Raw genomic sequence first — 14312 nt, 5'->3', positions numbered from 1 at the left:
AACAGTTGTGGGTATTTTCCCAAATGGGGATAATAATTGAAAATTATTGCCATGGTAGCCTAAACACAACACTTTCATAGCCATCGATAACAAGTGCACTAACTCACTCACTCACTCTCTCACGCATGCGTGCATCCTATCTTCGAAGACGAAAATGCGTAGTCGTTGTCGATAGCGAAAAGCTAAACGTGATCTTGCCACCTGTTTTCCTATCGCAATGCATTGATCTATGAGTCAGTTATTCATTTGGCATGACCAGGCTGGTCGGTATTCAATGTCTAATTGCAATTTACTAATGTTGTTGTTTGTGTTTTCAGAGAAATGCAAAAACGCCGTTTTTCCAATTGGGTGCTGAAAGATTTCATGCTATTCAATTAATATTCCAATCATCTGCCTCATTTACAACAATTGAAATTAGTATTCAGGCTTTTGAAAATGGGCGAACGAATCATCTTTATTGTAAGATGGAGACTGTGCCACTGGAATGTTTTGTCTGTATGGGAATATTATCGTATCGTTATCGTATTATCGTATAATATATCGTAAAAGTATTTGCCTGTATGATATTTATTGAGCATAGCAATTGTTAACAATTACAAGAGAATTCGTTAAAAAAATATTACAATTAACATTGAATTAAAATAACAATTTGTATATTTTTCAAAAAAAAAAAAAAAAAAAAAAAAACATGTTAAATAGTATCAGTTGACTTTGGCCTACGTATACCCTCAGCTATTGTTCTTTTTTTAAGGAGGAGTTGGCCAATATTGTCCAACTCATCTCTGATATACAGGGTGAGATAAAAAAAACCGCAACAAAGTCAAACGCCATAATTTTAATTGTTTTTTTTAAATTTTATTTAATGAAAGCAGAAAATGTCGGAAATTGCATCAAAATTTAGAATAAGTTTAGATTTGTTCGAATTGGTCACCTTTGGCACGAATTATGGCCTTCAAACGGCCATAGAAACCGTCACATGCTGCCCGAATGTTGCTCTGTGGTATTTTGGCCCATTCTCGGCAAAGCGCTAGCTTGAGGTGATCGACACTTTAGTATTGTTTAGTACCAACCTTGCTTTCCAAAATACTCCAACACAATAGACCAACGGATTGGTATCCGGAGATTTTGGCCATTGTACGCTGGAAATGAAGCGGGGAACCTCATTTTGTAACCATTCTTGGGTGGCGCGTGCTGAGTGCGATGATGCTGAGTCCTGTTGGAATGTCAAAGGTCTGCGGCCAAAATGTTTGCGTGCCCAAAGCTTTAATATAACCTCCAGAATATTTTCGCGAAAATATTTGGAATTTATTCTGATGCCACTGTCGATTAATACGAGCGGAGAGCGACCATCGGCTGTTATGGCGGCCCACACCATCACTATGGCCGGCGCTTGAGTTCTGGTGGCCAACCGTAGGTGGACATTTTCAGCTGACTCTTTGGCAAGTAAACACGATCATTTTGTTTGTTTACAAACTGCTGAACATCGAATGTTTTCTCATCGGAGAAAACCAAATTCGGCAGTTCACCACTTTTGGCCAAGCGAAGCAACTCTTTAGCTCTTTTGAGACTATTTTCTTTCTGTTGAGGTGTAAGTTCTTGCATTTATGGAATTTCAATGGCTTTACCCCGAGCTCATTTTCAATATTTGGCGAATGGAATATTGCGACATGTTTAGCTCACGAGCCATTTTTAGGCCACTGCGATGCGAGCTTCGATCAAGTCGCTTCTTAATATTTCGAACCATTTAGGCTGATGTTTCTGGTTCTTCCGTCCGTCCGTTCCGTCGGGCTACGCTACCAGTATCACGAAAACAAGCGATGGTACGAGACACAAAAGATTTATTCACATTTAAATGCTGGAGTACTCTAACGATAGCAACTTCTGGTTTTCCAGCCAAATATAAAGAAATCAGACTGAATTCCATCACGAATAACTTTTTTCTGGAAAATTCTCACCAAAATGCTTTTGTACGCTTGTAATCTGGAATAATTTTAAAAGCTGTCGGTAGAGTGGCTTAGAAATGACAGCAGCCTGAAGTTGGTTGCTGTGGTTGTATGTCTGATTTAAATATTACAACGTGCCATATTTTGACCATATCACTTGATATGGGATATGTGATAATATTTAGAGAATGTTGAAATGCGCGTGAAGTGCCAGATATTGTAGATCGAAGTATTCCACTTCATCTAATACTAATAAAAATATTGCGCTTTGCAAAATGCAAAGAAAATAAAAAAAAAATAAAATTGTGGTCGTTTGTGGAGGAGGTACAACAAGGGGTATCTCCCCATCTTCACACCATATGTTGTGTTAATAGAAATATTGAGATGTGTGAAGTTTGAAATGTATCGGACCCTCATTCCGCATATTTACGGCGTTTTGTTATTACAAATTTGATGCCTCTGTGGGGGTGGTACCAGAAGGAGTCGATCGATATATCTCACCTTCACACCAGAAATAGAAACATTGGGATGTGTTAAATTTTAAGAGAGTCGGATATTTATTTCATATTTTATGTGAATTTTGACCAGTTGTGGCGGAAGTACCAGAAGGAATGGTCCGATCACTACCATCTTTATAACAGATATTGTTTTCTTGGAAATATTGAGATGTAACAAGTCTGAATGGATCGGATATTAATTTCATGTTTTGTGAGCTTCATGGATATTCAAAGTGTGGACCATTTGTGAGGGAGGTACTTGATGGAGTGAACCGATATTGTCAATGTTTGCATATGACCTAGCAATGATGCAAATATTAGGATTTGCAACCTTGGAGCAAAATCGGAATAACCTTTCTCTTTCTGTGCCGTAAATTATTTTCTTTAAAATGTAAACACTTTGTGGGGGGAGGCGCCAGAAGGAGTGGATCGATATTGCCCATTTCCGAGATCGATTTGATAATAACATTACAATGTAGAAAGTTTGGATCAGATACTCCTTTCGAGAGTTCTCATGGGCACCAGCCAGTCAGACAGACAAACGGACGGACATCTCTATATCGCCAAAACCCGTTATTTCGACAAAGCACGTTTTGGCCGTATCAAATATATACCCTCTCTAACCATATGGCTGAGGGTATAATTAACCCACCGCTTTTAATAGATCCAGTGGGTTCAGATACACCCATGGTAGAAGAACAAAGGGAGATTGCATTAACGCTTGGGAACATTGATATGTCCAAATTTTTTAAATGTTTTTTTTTTTTCAAAAATAAGTAGATTTTTATAAGTTTTCTTATACAACACCGATCAGAGGTTGTTATGATATTCATTTTTCAACAACTTTTACAAACATGAATAATTTTTCATTTAAAATTCTCAATTTCAAAATTGGTTTGACAGTTCATTGTCCGAGCAGCTGCATCGATACTTCTACCTTTATTTTATCTGTGCTCTTTTGAATGGTTAGCCGTCCCCTTTTGAATGTACCAAGCCGCTCCTTGTGTTTATGCCAATATCGCCGTTGTCAAATCCCTCAAACCATTTGACATAAGTTTTTTGATTTGACACATCGACTAAGTTTTGAACCACGCACATTGACAAAATCTTTCGACTAGTTGCAATTGCATTCTAAGAATAAATTTGTAATTTCCTTTTTGACTTTTAATTAGTCTAATTAATTAGTTGAAACTTGACATTGCCATTTGAACCCTCGCAAATTAATTTGCCAGGGCCACATTCCTTATGCACCAGACTTGAAATTTACAAAAGTCTTAGTTCAAAAAGTATGTCTGTGTGTGTGTGTACGTACGTGCGTGCGTAGAGTCAGCAACTGTCGAACATCATTTCCATCACTCGTCCCATTGGTCTCCAAAAATGCAAGCAAATTTTACTTTACAAAAGCTAATTAAAAACTATTTCTATTCTTTGGTGTTATCCTTGCTCTTTGCCCGGCTAAGGCAAAGACAAGCAAAGTTGCTCAAAGTAAACGTCTGCATGCAAAGCTCGAGATTAAAACTAACAAAGTTAGTTTTGCAGTTGAACAGTTGCAGCGCCCCACTCCCAGCGAGATGAAACCGAGGCACGAACATACACACTTACACATTTACGGAAATTAACCATGGAAAATGGCAGAAGTTTGCTTAGATTTAGTTTTGTTTCTTTGGCAAAAAGAGTGAGCAGTGAGCATTTATTTCGGGGGTGGGGAGAAGAGAAGCCACAAATTATCATTGGAGTTTAATGTATCCTTCCTCCTCAGCCACTACTTTTCGCCTGATCTATGCACGAAATTTTGACTGGGCAAAGTTGTTGGCGTGTTTCTCAATGTTGGTATTTGTTTTGTACTTGCAGAGAACCCGACTCAGGGAGCAGCCAAAATAAAGTTTGCATTGAAGAAATTTCCCTAATGGTTGTCATTAAACTTTAACGTCTAAATCATAATTATGTTAAATGCACATGTGTTAGTGCAAGTAACATTGAAAGTCTGCCGGCACTGAAGCCTTCAAAACAGAATAACAGCTACAGCCCCGTGTCAATGTCCTGGCCTCTTGAAACTTACCAGCTACGGCAGCAGTATTCAAAACAGTAACCAAATCCTGAATCAATATTTCATTATGACAACTGTGATTAGATGTTGCATAAATCTTAATGACTTTAATTATGACTATTTATGGCCACTGCTAAGATGACAAATAAGGATGTGATTATGAGTATTATTAGAGCTACTTGAGTTTTATGTTAGCTTGTTGCTTAATCTGCCAAACCAGCTCACGCCGCAGTCAGGTAATCTTTTGTAAACACCTCAATAAGGATGTTTTTGAAATGTCCATTTCATGTATAACATGACAAATGGCAGATACAATGTTCGATACACTTTCTAAAACTGACACTTTCACCACAGCCAGCAATCCATGGTAGAAGAATACAGGTAAGTCCATCAACGTTTGAAAACATTTATATGCCAATAATTTTAAAATGTTTTTGAAATATAAGTAGATTTTTATATGTTTTCAAATACTACGCCAATCGGAGATTATTATAATTTGAATTTTGAATTCACTCAAAAATTTCAATAGCAAAAGTGGTATTCAAAAATTTCAATAGCAAAAGTGGTATTCAATACCAAATACCAAAATTGTCCCAGCAGCTGTGTCAATGCGTCTCCCTGTATTCTTCTACCATGCAGCAATCCGACAAATGGAATTGCTTTTTGGAAAATGAATCCGAAGTGAGACCAATTGTGGGAGGATTCGTCAATGATTTGTTTTGTTGCATGCATAAACATGAATGAGTCATTAGGATTGTTTGATAATCCGAAAGTCCAATGAATGAGTGCAAGTTGAGAGAGTCATTTCAAGAGGTGGTTTACAGAGATTTTGCAAATTTCTACTGGAGAAATTTGCTCAGTTAAAAAATTCAAATATGATTTTTAGTCAGTTTACTTCTTCTAGTACTTCCAGAAGGAGTGGGCCGATATATCCCATTTTTACATCAGATCTTGTGTTCATAGAAATAATGGGATATGTGAAATATGAAGAGAACCGGATGCTTATTTCGGATTTTTAAACGTTTTGGGTATTTAAAACTTTGACGCTTTGTGGGGGAGGTACCAGAATGAATGGTCCGATCTCCACCGTTTTTATAACACATCCTGCGTTGATAGAAATATTCATATGTGCCAAGTCTAAATGGAATCGGATGTTAATTTCGCGTTTTATGAGCTTAATGGATATTCAAAATTTCGACCTTTTGTGGGGGAGGTACCAGAAGGAGTGAACCGATATATTCCATCTTAGCACCAGATCTTGGGTTTATAAAAATATTGGTATGTGTGTAATTTAAAGACAATTGGACTCTTACATCACATTTTATGAGAGTTATAATTATTCAAAATGTAAACCCTTTGTGGGGGAGGCACTTGATGGATTGGACCGATATTATCCATTTTCGCACCTGACCAAGAACTGACGCAAATATTAGGATTTGCAAAGTTGCAGCAAAATCGGATTATCGTTTCTATCGCTTTCTGTGCAGAAAATTATTTTGTGTGAAAAATTTGACCAGAAGGAATGGACCGATATTGCCCATTTCGGAACTCGATCACAGTTTGACAAAAATATTACGATGTACCAAGTTTGCACCAAATCGGATACTAACTTTGAGAGTAATCGTGAGCACCAGCCAGCCAGACATACGGACGGACATCGCTATATCGACTCCAAATGTTCTGAAACTAATTTGGTCCAAAGAGACCTAGGACCCTCAACCGTTATTTCGATTAGACACGTTTTGACCCCATCAAATGATATATACCCTCTGTAGTCATATGACTGAGGGTATAAAAATGCCAAAATTGAATGGAACATCACATTTTTTCACAGTTTGCTTCCTTTTCTATTGAGTTTGCGATCCCCATTTCTGTATTTAAAAGTTTGTGTCACACAAGTTATTTTGCAATAACTCCTCGGGAGAATATCCCCAGACACAAGACAAGGGAACTGATGAGGAAAAGTGACACTTTTTGAAACCATGGTATTCCCTGCTTAAAGTACGTTAACATATATGTAAATCTTTATCCGGGTTAAACCTCATATGTGACCAATCACAACAAAATTTAAGAGTACAAGGCTACCATAAGAAAATATTGTCTTCAAGTAATTTCTATGGTCTACCTTGCATATTTGTTACCCTGGTACAATCGAAACTCTACTTTCCTTTTCACATGCTGTGCATTTGTTATGTTGTTAATTACATGAACTGAATTCGCTGGCGTTAAGTAATCCTTTTAATTCATTGTATTTACCCGCATCCGTTTTCAATGCAAATTCATTTGCAACAGAAAACTTGTTTAAGTTTCCCATCCTTCATTCGATTCCATTGGCTTTGCAACAATGTCGTCATTGTCGAACAAGATATGAGTAAATAATTCATGTCTTCGTCATTGTAATTTATAAACGGCATTCATTTGTTTATTGTTCAGGATTAATAAAAGCAAATTACACAATTTAAGTTAAGTATTTATTTCGACAGTGTGAACATGTACGATGGGGATTTAAGATAAATAACTTGAATTGTGAAGATTTCTGTTTTTTAATTCACAAAAAAATATGGATTTAAACTAAAAAAATAGAGAAGAATATAAGATCTCAATATTTGTACTGTATATTTTATGACTTATAAATACATCTAAATACACGTGCAAGTTATATGTTCAAAATTGGCAAACATTTTAAGTTTTCCTTGTCCCAGAACTCGAAATTTGTATATTGACCTAGAAGTTTAAAATTAAACATTTTCGAAATATCACTTTCTCTTAATATGTCATCAATATAATGATTAAGTAAAGGTTTTGCTCTAACCAACTTGACAAATTGATAGTCACATTGAAACGTTTTCCAATAAAAATCCTTTTACCATTGAAAATCCCTCAAACAAATGAATCAATATTTTTGCATTGTTTAAAATTTAAATGAACCGAACGAAGGCAACAAAACGGAAGATGACAACAATGTTGAACAAGCGATAAACGTGAACAGACACGTGACAGGTTACGATATCTGTGAAGATGAGTAGTCGAAATATTAAACGTTGGCAAATGACACATATACATACATACATACATTTGACCATACCATATGCAGGCAGAACACAAACGGAGATGGGGGAAAATTGAATTGGTTAAATGGCATTAAAGGACAGGCAGAGATACAGGCTCATTGACAATGCAATCAATTTTTTCGTTGTCGAAAATTAATTTTAAGCCAAATAATGTCATTGCAATTAATCATTTAATTTCGCAAAAGAGAGGAGATTATGAAATTTATTAATGGATTCACATTGAAAATACATAAATATAGATCATCTGATAATTGAAGCGTTCAGAGAGAAAGTCCATCACCGAAAGATATATTGTCCTCGGTAGCCAAAACTAAAAAATTAAGGTTCGATCCCTATCAACCTCTGCTGTGCTTTTGATTTGTAACATTTGCCATAAAGTAAGAACATTTTATAATGACGTAATAAATAATGTGAAATAAAAGAGTACATAGGCATTGTTTGTCATAAGTCATTACCATATTCAAATTCGAAACTTGAAATAAACGGTGAATAATGTAGCTAAAATCATCAAAATATAGTATATGTATATATTATATATTATGTAGGAGCTGTGTGAAGACCTAGACCAGTATAGTAAATTTTCTGTCACAGGCTGTAGCATCAATTCAAAAACGACATCTCAAACAATTTCGGTGGGTAATGTACTTAAAATCGTCAAAATGCCAAATATAGGGAGGTACTGATATATGGCGCCTATACGAAGACCGGACCTGCATAGACAATTGTCTGTCACAGACTGAATTTCCCATAACGAACTCTAAATACGTAATTTGAAATAATTCCGGTGAATAATGACGCTAAAATCATCAAAATACCGAATATTGGGAGGTACCGTTATATGGGGGCTATACAAAGACGTGGGCCTGCACGGACAATTTTCTGTCGTAGGCTATGGTATCCATTACGAACTTCAAATACCAAATTTGAAACATTTCCGGTTAATAATGTCACTAAAATCCTCAAAATACCAAATATCGGAAGGTATAGTTATGGGGCTATACGAAAACTTGAACCGACATAGCCCATTTACGAACTTAACCTGTCAACTGGCAAAATACACACGTGTGCTAAATTTTAGCCATATCTCAATTTGTTCGAATGATAGCGTGATTACAACACACAGACAGATGGACATACAGACAGACGAACATCGCTAAATCGACTTAGAATTTTAGGAATAATAATTTTTTTATAATATTTTTAATGGAATAATTTTTTTAATGGAAGATTGAATAGTTTACAAGATATGGTTTTTAAAATATATTCAATTGAATTATAAAAACGTTTAAAATCATTACGAACAATGATATATTCTCATTTGGATCCTGTTATGTCATTGATATTTCCCCCATGAATTACACGTATAAAGTGCTCAACACTGATGGCAACATATCCCTTCGTCTCGATTCTCTTCTATGATAAAATAAATGTCTTTTACTGAAAACTGTCAAAAAGACAAACTACTTGTCGCCTTTTCCAGATGCAGTCAGCCATGACAAACAAATAACAAAAATTAAATAAATTTTACCACCTGCCTGGCTATGTGTTCGAATAAATGACTGGCCATTATGGGTCTCTTATATGATTCATATTACAAAATTGAAAAAAAAGAAAAAAAAAACGAAAATATTGAAAATCCTGTTGAAATGATAAATATAACAGGCCAAAATGTAGACATGCTGGTCATTGTGAAGAGCTTGTGAGCCTGTAGCTATTTACCATAACAAAGACATTTCATTTCAACAAAGGCGATGATGATAAAGACCAAGTCAAAGATATAAGAAAATTAAAAGTACACACACACATACACACAAGTAAACTGATTTTTTTCAACAGGTTACATATCGATGGAACAGTGACTAAAATAATAATGCTACCTATGATATCCAACCATTGTCCAACGTTGTTCATTTAAACACCGTGCATCACCGGGCCACAATACAGACTTGGTTAAGACCTTCAAGCCAAAGACTTAATTAATTATAAAAATCTTGTTACGGTCCAAATTTAATAAATTGCTGAAATAACAAAAGCACTCACAAAGGCATCAACTTTATCACCTGCACATGGTTGGATGAATGAATATTCATATTCCATTCAATATCCTATGGATCTCAAAGTGAAGGATTTCAAATTCCTTTGCCAAGCTGTTAAACACATCTCCCCCCTCACACTTCCCACTAAAATAGCCAGCCACTTGCTGCGAGAAAAAAAATCGGAAAAGAAAAGAAGAGAAAAGTTAAGTCAGCATGAAATTGTCTCCTGGCTATATTCAAAGCAAAAGTATTGCAGAGGGTGGTTGACACATGGTCGTCATGCATACGACATGCAGCCAGTCAGCCGTTCGACCGGCCGGCACTCAATGAATGAAAGTTGCAAAAAAAAATGGAAACCCAAAGTAAAGAAACTCAATGGACAAAGTTTGAGACAAATGAATAATCGAAACATGTCAATGTTCAACGAAAGTAAAAGGTGTTAGGGAAGTTATGACGGACAGACCTGTATGCTAATGTGTCAACATAAACGACCAGGCATGGCTTTACGATAGTTTTTTTTTTTTGTTATTGCCAGAAAACTACTTTCATGAAATTGTTTAGGTTTTCTTCTGGTAAATGTCCAAATCCATATTAAATTAGCGGAATTGGTTTCAGGAGATGTTATTATGTAACATTAAATGTTGCTCATAAAAAAGGGAATGCAATTGTTCTTTTTTTGTGTTTTAAAGTCCGGTAAAAAATATATTTGAATTTTAGGTGTTTTATTGTTTTAAAAATTCCATAATATCTTCCATGGAAGAATTAAGAGGGCAAAGTCATGCAATCATATGTTAACATTTTTTTAAATTATACGTAAAATCATGGTACAATAAGGAGGGTCGTAAAACTACAGAAATTCAACCCAGGGCTATGCCCGTTTCCTTTCAGACTCATTATTAACAACAAGTTGTTTTAAAATGAAATGCCTGGATTTTCTCTCAAAAATATCATCAGACTATTCAATCTTTCAATTTCATGGCTAAATTGGTTAATAGCTTTAAAGCGCGAGCAACGTAAGTGTCTTCCAATAATTGGTTCTGAAAATATTTTTTAATTTTTCAGAACAATAAAAATATACACAAAATTGGCAGAAGTCGGGCACACTTAGAAAAAAAAATGTAATCAGCTGGTAGCTCTACCTAACCTTTTTATTGTACCATGCGTAAAAAAACACCTCATTGTCAAAATGTATATTTATAAATCCAATATACATACACATATCAGAGATGGGAACTTGTTTTGTATGAATTGCAATTTGACAAGGTAAATTTCAGAAAAGTGCAAATGTGAGCATTCAATTCTTTATTATTCAATATAATTTTCTCATATCATTTAACCTTAGAAAATCTAATTAATTAAAATTCATCTGTAAATTCAGGTCATATACATCATCCTTTTGAATGTAGCTTTGCTATTACCGTCAATTGCCTGACTTGTGCTCAAGTCATCAAGATAAGTTATAACATTTTATTTACTAAAAAAGACGTATAAAAGAGCTAACATTAAGGCGCAAGTACATAAGAAGCTTGAAGTCATGGCTAGGCATATTTTGTGACATTTCATAAAGAGATTACAGTGCCGCAGTAAAATCCTGCCGTCGTTTTTCATTATCATATGACATTAATATGCTTAGCCATGACTTCAAGCTTTTTATGTACTTGTACCTTTTGACAATTAATTATCTCAGCATTTAGACACACATATTTCATTTTTGAGAAAGAAATTAGGGAACTGTAGTTTTTCTTCAATTCTTTTTACCAAGAATGCATGTTTTTAAGAAAAATCCGTGTGTGCGTTGAATTAAGTATTTCACTGATCATTGACAACATTGGCTGTAACGGCTCATTTACGCGTTGCCAACTTTTATTTGTATAGATGTGGCAACCACAAAAGTAAATGTGTTCAGTTTTCCTCATGTCTCATTCGTAAACAACAGAAGCCCCTCGGGTTATGCATTACACCTCATTCGTAAACAACAGAGATCCCTCGGGAATTTTTCTTTCTGTTTATTTTTTATCAAGAATTCCTTTTTGGCATTATATTCGTTTCGTTGGGGACGACTTTCATTTTGGTTTCCCACGCGCGCATTCGTTCTGTTCTGCAAACAAAACAACTCATCCACAGGACACATCAGTTGAATTGGTCCAAGTCGAGTTCCAAGTCCAAGTCCATAGTCGAGTTCGGTTTACCTCGGTATGTCTCGCGTCCAAGTTTTGTTTAAATCGTTAGTGTTGTTAGTGTTCGTGAAAAAAAAAATTTGTGCAATCGTTTACGCCGCGTTGAAAATGTTACAAACTGAAGTTAATCTCCTAAAAGGTTTACTCTAAAAGTTGCTTGGGACTCATCCTGATCACCACTAAAGAATGTAAGTATATTTGCAAAGATCCTGCCCATTGTTCACTTGCATTTTACAAAAACTATCAGTTCATTTAAGAGTCACAAGTACAGTGCAAATTACGCCCCAACTGGAATGTGTCTTCCCAATAAGAACAGTTATTTATATCCAGGTCAAAGAACTATCAAACGTATTAGAATATGTATATATGTAAATCTGTCCAAAGACCATTAAGATTCGCAAGTAACCATTGTACATGACAATTTGTAACATTCTTGCCTTGGGAATTTATTTTCGCCGGTTTAGGCAGTACATTCTTTTTGAATATTTGAATGCATTTGTTTGCTTGAAATCAGCATAAGGGGATGGGATGGAACCAAATCCAAAATTTGATTAGAATTTGTCAAGATCCTGTTCATCATATCACAAAAACTATCAAATCATTTAAGGGAATCAAATAGAATGAGAAATGCGCCACTGGTAGCACCTGATTTCCCAATAAGAACAGTTCCTTTCTTAACTTGCTTTTTACAAAAACTGCCACTTCATTTAAGGGTCACAACTACAGTGAAAATTACGCCACAGGTAGCCCCTGTCTTCCGTTCATTTGCCGAACTTTACAAGGTAATCTAAAATGACACATGAATATATCTTTCAAATCTGTCCAAAGCTCAATGATAAACTAACATAAATATCAATGGGCTTTGAAACATAATTTGTGATGTGATCAAATTTATCACTGACATTTTGATGCAGTTCAAATCATGGGGACCGATTCGCAATTAAGCCTGGGTTTGTACAGACAATTTCCAACATTCTTTCTTTGGGAATCATCCAATGGACTACACGTTCATTTTCGCCGGGTTAGGCGAACCAAGTAGAGTGAGAACTACGCCACATATACCACCTGTCTTCCCAAAAAGAACAGTTAATTATATCCAGGTAAAAGATCTATCTCCTCTGTTGTATGTCCAAATCCGGCATCGCGAACCAAACCTTTCAAAAGTAACCGGCCTTCAGCAGGGGCTTGGGAATTTCTGCTCTGAAGTATATCCAAAACCGGCTTTGCGAACCAAAGTTCACTTTTCAACACCGGCTTCGCAAACCAAAGTTTACTTAAATTTAATATTTTTTGAATAATAGACAAACTATAAGGAAGATACTTTTTAGAATTTGGAATCCCATATTTCAAGAAGTGTGGGCCCGCCTTATTCTTGTAATCAGGATACAAAAACCAAAAAACATTTTGAAGTTTTTTTAAAGTTTTGTTTAAAATTGATTTTTGAAGTTCGTAGTGGATACTACAGCCTAGGACGAAAATTGTCTGTACAGGTCCACGTCTTCGTATAGCCCACATATAACATATTTGGTATTTTGATGATCTTAGCTACACTATTGACCGATTTTTTTAAGTTTCGCATTTGAATATTGTAATGGCTTATGACAAAAGTTACCCATACAGGTCCATGTCGTCGTATAGACCCCAATATAACAGCTACATTCGATATTTTTAAGATTGTAACAGAACTTTTAACTGATTTTATTTTTATACCCTCCACCATGGGTAGGAGGGTATATTAACTTTGTCATTCCGTTTGTAACACCTCTAAATATTCGTCGTAGACCCCATAAAGTATATATATTCATAATCAGCATAAAATTCTAAGACGATTTAGCGATGTCCGTCTGTCTGTCCGTCTGTCTGTCTGTCTGTCCGTCTGTCTGTCTGTCTGTTGAAATCACGATAGAGCCCACATTATTTGACGTAGACCTTTGAAATTTGGCACAAGTGTGTGTATTGTCCCTAGGATGGTTGGTATTGAAAATGAGATATATCGGTCCACGTTCTGGTATAGTCCCCATATAACGGTACCTCCCGATATTCGGTATTTTGATGATTTATGCCACATTTTTTCACGGATTTATCTGAAAATTGGTATTTGTAGGTCATGACGGGTCCCTGAGCGTGTGGCAAAACATTGCATGTATAGGTCCACGTTCTGGTATAGTCCCCATATAACGGTACCTCCCGCTATTCGGTATTTTGATGATTTATGCCACATTTTTCACGGATTTGTCTGAAAATTGGTATTTGTAGGTCACAAAGGGTCCCTGAGCGTGTGGCAAAACATTGCATGTATAGGTCCACGTTCTGGTATAGTCCCCATATAACGGTACCTCCCGCTATTCGGTATTTTGATGATTTATGCCACATTTTTTCACTGATTTGTGTAAAAGTTGGTATTTGTGGGTCATAATGGGTCCTAGTTCGTGTGGCGAAACATTGTAATTATAGGTGCACGTGTTGGTGTAGCCCCTATATAACGGTACCTCCCGATATTCGGCATTTTAATGTTTTTTGCCACATTTCTTCTAATGTTCT

Source organism: Musca domestica, unplaced genomic scaffold (genome assembly GCF_030504385.1).
Source record: "Musca domestica strain aabys unplaced genomic scaffold, Musca_domestica.polishedcontigs.V.1.1 57, whole genome shotgun sequence".
Taxonomy (NCBI): Eukaryota; Metazoa; Arthropoda; class Insecta; order Diptera; family Muscidae; genus Musca; species Musca domestica.
This window is presented reverse-complemented; position numbering follows the sequence as displayed.